This window comes from Chelonia mydas, chromosome 1 (assembly GCF_015237465.2).
Source record: "Chelonia mydas isolate rCheMyd1 chromosome 1, rCheMyd1.pri.v2, whole genome shotgun sequence".
Lineage (NCBI taxonomy): Eukaryota > Metazoa > Chordata > Testudines > Cheloniidae > Chelonia > Chelonia mydas.
In genome coordinates this window covers 320,985,973-320,991,821 of record NC_057849.1, presented here as the reverse complement: position 1 = coordinate 320,991,821, position 5,849 = coordinate 320,985,973, and positions in this window count along the sequence as shown.

Sequence of the window (5,849 nt, the reverse complement as noted above, 5' to 3'; positions counted from 1 at the left end):
CATTGGCCACTGTCGGAAGACAGGATACTGGGCTAGGTGGACCTTTGGTCTGACTCAGCATGGCCGTTCTTATGTTCTAATTAGCACAGCACAGGAATGAATATGTATAGAGCAGGCTTCATTTGTTGTTGGTTGGTAATATTCGCAGAAATGTCAAAATATTAGTGTATTGTACTGTCACCTCTATTACATTCCATTCTGATTCTTTTACCGCCCTCATTGTAGTAGTATCCAGTTTTGTATTAAACAATATTAGAGAGACAAGGTGGGTGAGGTAATGTCTATTATTGGACCAACTTCTGTTGGTGAGAGAGAGAGGCAAGCTTTTGAGCTACACAGAGTTCTTCTTCAGGACTCAGATCTCTGTAGCGCAAAAGCTTGTCTCTCTCACCAATGGAAGTTGGTCCAATAAATGATATTACTTCACCCACCCTGTCTCTACGATCCTGGGACTGACATGACTACCACATGACTGCATATTAAGCAATATGACCAACATTGGTCACAAATGGTTTGTTCTTCCTCTCATCCTCTTTGCAAGGCAGAAGTGTATGTGCTATGTAGGATTTTGTTCTGGTAGAATTTTTGTTTGTTTTTTTAGGCACGTGATGCTCTGGATTTGTGTTAGAGAAGGCCAGGTTAAAGAAGTGCACATTGCACTTGGTGCAGAAAGTGCTGAGGGTTGTGATATTCCTTAGTTCCTCAGGGAGTCCTTTCTACCATCCCAGACTGGCCCCTGAGGAAGCTTAGTTTCCTACATAAACAATCTATACCCTCATGCTAGAAAGTTCCATTGGGCCTGAGGATCAGAGTTGTCAACCACGGTCTTCAGCCCAGAACTTTAGCTGATTTTTTAGATATGCTGGGGCGAGGCCATTGAGCACCTTGAAGATAAGGACTGAGACCTTGACTCTGTATTCTGGGGAAAGGCAGTGTAGAGCGTGGAGGACAGTCCTTGTCTATAATTACCCCCATGCCAAAATCAGTCAAGTTAAACCATGGATAAATTTAGCCCTAGGGGAACAAACCCACAACAGAAAGCTGAAAGTCTCTTTGGATCCATTCACACAGCCAAATCAATACAATAATGCCATAACTGTGTAACAATAACTCCATTTGGTCTTGCCTGTTTAGATGGGACCAAACTATATTCATTACCATGTTATGGAACTATGTTGCAGCCTGTACATTCTGTAAAGGCTGTAAAGACAACCTGTAGGCAGACATGCCAAACACGTGGAAAAATGCATAAATTGGATTTGTTTTGGGCTTCATTGGCTTGTGAGTTGCTTGTTGGCTAGTTTTTAGCTTGTTGAATGGTTAGCTTGTAGGGTATTGCTTTTTTTTTTTTTTTTTTTTTTTTTTTTTTGATCGGCTCCCGGCAAGGCGGGGGTGGGGTGTGGAGCAAGCAGGGACAAGTGGGGGAGAGAGTCAGGGGTGCTCAGTGGGCCCACCACAGTCCCAGACTGTACCCGGGGGCGGGGTGGGGGATCTAGTCACACAGAGTGTTGGGGTTCTTAGGGATTGGCTTGCTTTGGCCTTGTTTTGAAATGGGATTAGCTTGTTTTTTGGCTTATTGTGAAAGTCGGGCATGTGAAAGTTGGCAACTGTGCCTGTAGGGCAGAAGCAGGTTTTGCCTTTTTACAAGTAACCTCCTTCCCTCCCTGGAAAAAAAACCAGAAAAAGTATTAATCAATTGATGTAGAATCTGAACGTCCACTCACATTTTCTAAGAATTTATCACAATCCAACCTATAGCTTCTGCCATCTTCATAAACCTTCTATTAGGTAAACAGTAACTGAGACTGACAGACCTTTCCTATGGAAGAGTATCTATGCCCTCTGGTGGCTACCTAGCACATTAAACCTATAAACAAAAAATCCTAGAGAGGCACTGACTGACAGCTGTCACTGCATCCAGGGCTTGCACCATCTGCCTGCCCCTGACTGCCATGTGTAAATAATTTGTATCTTTAATAAAGAACATCTTAGTTAAGGCAATGGTGAGGTTTGTCCTGTGGGGCCCCCTGCGAAGCTCAATTCCGGGGTCCCTACTAGTGAACTCGCATATACAATGTGTGCAAGGTCACGCTGTGAGGAGATGACATTTTGAGCCCTAGGTAGCGCTAACCAGGATGGAGCAGCTGACACCGCACTGGCTTTCAGGGGCCCTTCGCTGCATTGGGGCTCCATGCAATTGCATGGCTTGTTGGTGACTAACGCCACCACTGAGTTAAGGAACTCTTATTTTACTTTTGTAATGAATTATAGCCATTCGTTAACTCCTCCCTTCAAGCTTTTCTATGTTGTCTGGCAACAATCTCTGAAAAATAATCACTTTTAATTTTGAAAGTAATCTGTTATCTGCATGTGGGGGATATACACGGCAACATCTACTAATAGCATGTTTGCTAGTCCAGTAACTGATCTGAGGATCCTCTTTCCGCTAAGTACAGAGAAGAGGCAGAGCCGTGAGAGTAAGAGACTACAGGTAGAGACCCTGAACTTCCACTGCCTTGTTATAATTCTCCATAAAATCCTTCCTCCTTTTTTTCCTTGCTATTTCCCCCACTTAGAAAATGTTTGCTACACTTAACAACAGTTTGACCAATTTTACATCTTCAGGCCCTTTATTCTTTGTTTCTGCCAACTTTCCTGGTTTCCATGGCCCAACTTGCATCTTTCTCCTCAGCCCAGCTGACAGGGGAGACAGACAGACACAAAACAAAAAAACCCCAAACCAAGCCCAAAAGCAAATCAGATGTGTTGCCTGATCTAGCATTCTCCCTGCCTGCAACGAGAGAGAAAAATGCCTGTTCTGCAGAACAACATTAAACAAGAATTTAGGGCACAAAGTGGAGGGAAATCTGGTATCTTTCTCCAAGCACAGGGGGAACTCGGGTGTCAGATTGGCATTTAATCTGCACTTCAGGGCTAACAACACAATTCTTACATAAAAAGCCCTGGGATCATTAAGAACTACAAACTAGTCAGACTCCGTTTTACCTCTCACATAAAAGGCAGCACCTGGAGATCACAATATTCCCCCAAGATTAACTAAGGATCAGTATTGAGTCAGAAAGAAGAGTACCACCTCCTTAAATACCACCAGCACCCTTGGGTTTTCCCATCCAAGTACTGACTAAGTCTGACTGACTGAGGTGGTCTGGCTGCAGATATGCAATTTAATAGAAGATTGTTTAAAATATGCTTGTTTTTTAGAATTGGTCTCTATTTAGCTCTTGAAATCTGTACTTCAGTTATTCTATTGCTTGGTCCTAAGAAACTTTAGACGTGTGTCCCTCTGTTTCTAAAATGCACTATGGGTAGCACATGCTGTATCTGTTCATTTGGTCCTGCATAAGACCTTTTCATTTGCAACTTCATACAAAGTAGATATTAATTATTATTTGTATTACAGTGGTTCATAAAAGCACCATCCAAGGCTGTTGTTCCCTAGTACGAAGTGCTGTGCACACACAATAAGAGACAAACTGAGGAGCTTAAAGGAGTATATAACTTTTATTTGACTCACAAATACACAACTTTCAGGCTTCAAATATCCTCTCATAATGTACTAGCTTTTGGGGGCTAGGAGAGCTTGAAAGCATCTGCATTTTAATGTATTTAGAGTCCTAGTGTTTAAGACCAGAAGCAGCCACCAGGTCATGTAGTCTGACCCCCTGCATATCCCAAGCCACCAACATCTCCAAGCACCATTATAATATCTAGGTGGTTGGAAAAAAAATGCAGCATCCACTTTATACATTGGGCTGATATTGCTATGAACATACCCTGCATTTCAAATCAAATCTGTTTGGCAATTTATTTATAATTTCATTATACAACTGAGTTGAATTCATTAGTTTGTCTTTTCTGAGATCATAGATAACCCCACAGTTGACTAAGGATGAGTTAATGGCATCAATATGAAGTCAAGTTGTTTATGGTTTTGTTCTGCTATTAGTAATATTATTGACTTTGGCATAGTAGTCTCTGTTTTGCATGATTTCAAAATAGTATGTGACACAGAGGCATAAAATAAACCAAGATATTCCACAGCAGACAGGACTATTACTACCATATGAAAATATTCGTAACACATTTTTGGACTTAAAAAAGAACATCATCATTTTAGGGCTCAAGACCAATTATCTTGAAACGATATCTAAATACTGAATGTTATGTCAAAAAAAAACAAAAAACACAATAACCCCATCAACCTGAGGGCATACATAGCGTGTGTATTTCAGATAGTTTTGACATAGTGTTGGCAATGCAGGCCGGAATATGCTAAACCTAATCTTTTAAAACACACAATGATATTTTTAAAACACTTTAGTTTGTGATAGAAGTGTAGAGAAGTATCCTGAGTCTGAAATGACACATTCCTGATTTAAAAAAGCTGGAAGGTTTTGAAGACGATCAAGTTATATGTAACCCTGCCAGGTGGAGCCAGTGGTAAGCAGGACCGGGTTCAATACCTAGGGGTTCCTTTTCAACCATACAACACAGAACCAGCTCGAGCCCCCACGAGTAACCTGGGAAAATTACACAGCATTCCAAGGTGCCTCAGAGGCAATACTTCCTCTCTCATAAGCACAGAGTCTGAGTGTAGGAAAGAAACTTTTAATGAAAGGAGGGAAGTCACTCAACATTAATTAGGAAAAATGCCACAAGCAGGACTCATAAACCTAAAACTGTGAGCAGAACACGCACCCCAGAGTGCATAGGGCAGAGTCTTCTGCCTCATGTTCTTGAGTTCTACAACCAAAAGCTCCTGTACTGTGCCCCTCTCCGCTCCCTCACCATAGCCCACGCACAGTGGTTATCCTTGGTCAGTGAGGACCTAGGGTTCAGAGGTGCATCTGTGTGAGTTCACCTCCCACCCGGGGAAGAAGGCACCTAGCTTGCTCTGCCAGTTGAGCACTTGCTCTAGCTGACTGCCCTGCCAGCTGATGTTCCTCGCCGCCTGGCCAGCTCGCCAGCCGATGTGTCTCGCCGCCCCGCCAGCTGACTACTTGCCACTTTGGCTGGCTGCCCATCAGTCACCTTCTGCTGCCACCTGCCTCTCTGCTGTGACGTCTGTAGGTCAGTCTCTTAGTGACTTTCAGCTTTTTGCAGGCTGGGCAGAAACACTGCCCCACCACAAGTGATTTCAGTTCTTATTGAGTACTTGACATAACAAAAGGCTCCTACTGAAGCCTATTTAGCTCGATCTTTGAACAGTGGGGAGGAACAGGTTAAACCAGACCACAGACCCTTAGGGAGAGTCCACACCTCCTGGCTGGGACACCTGTCCCATCCCTCTTAATTTCACAGGGCTCTGGCATTTGAGCCCCTGGCTTAATGAGTACCTTTCATCTGAGGGTGACCCCCTCATTTGGGACAGGTTAAGCACAGTTCTGCTCTCCTTTATTCATACAATAAAGACAACAACACTGATAACAGCATTTCACTACCCCTGTATTCAGTACTAAAGTGATTTATAACCCAACACCAGCCAAAGTTGATCACTTTGAGCAACATAGCTCTATCTGCTGGATATCTTGGCAGAGTAGATGTATTCATGTAAATACAGTTTGCTCCTGAAGTCTCTCCCCCTCCCAGTCAGGTGTCAGGGGAAAATTCATTCAGACCCTGCTTGTATGTATGCATGTATGTATGTATGCGCGCACACACACACACACTGAGAGTGGATGTTGGCTGTGTATTGGACTTTAGTTGTAGAGCTGGTCAAATTATTTATTGTGAATATTAGTTACTAATTTATCCTTGTAACAATAACCACTGGAATCAGTGGATATGGACTTCTGCCATGTAACAGGGTTATAAACTTTTATAATTCT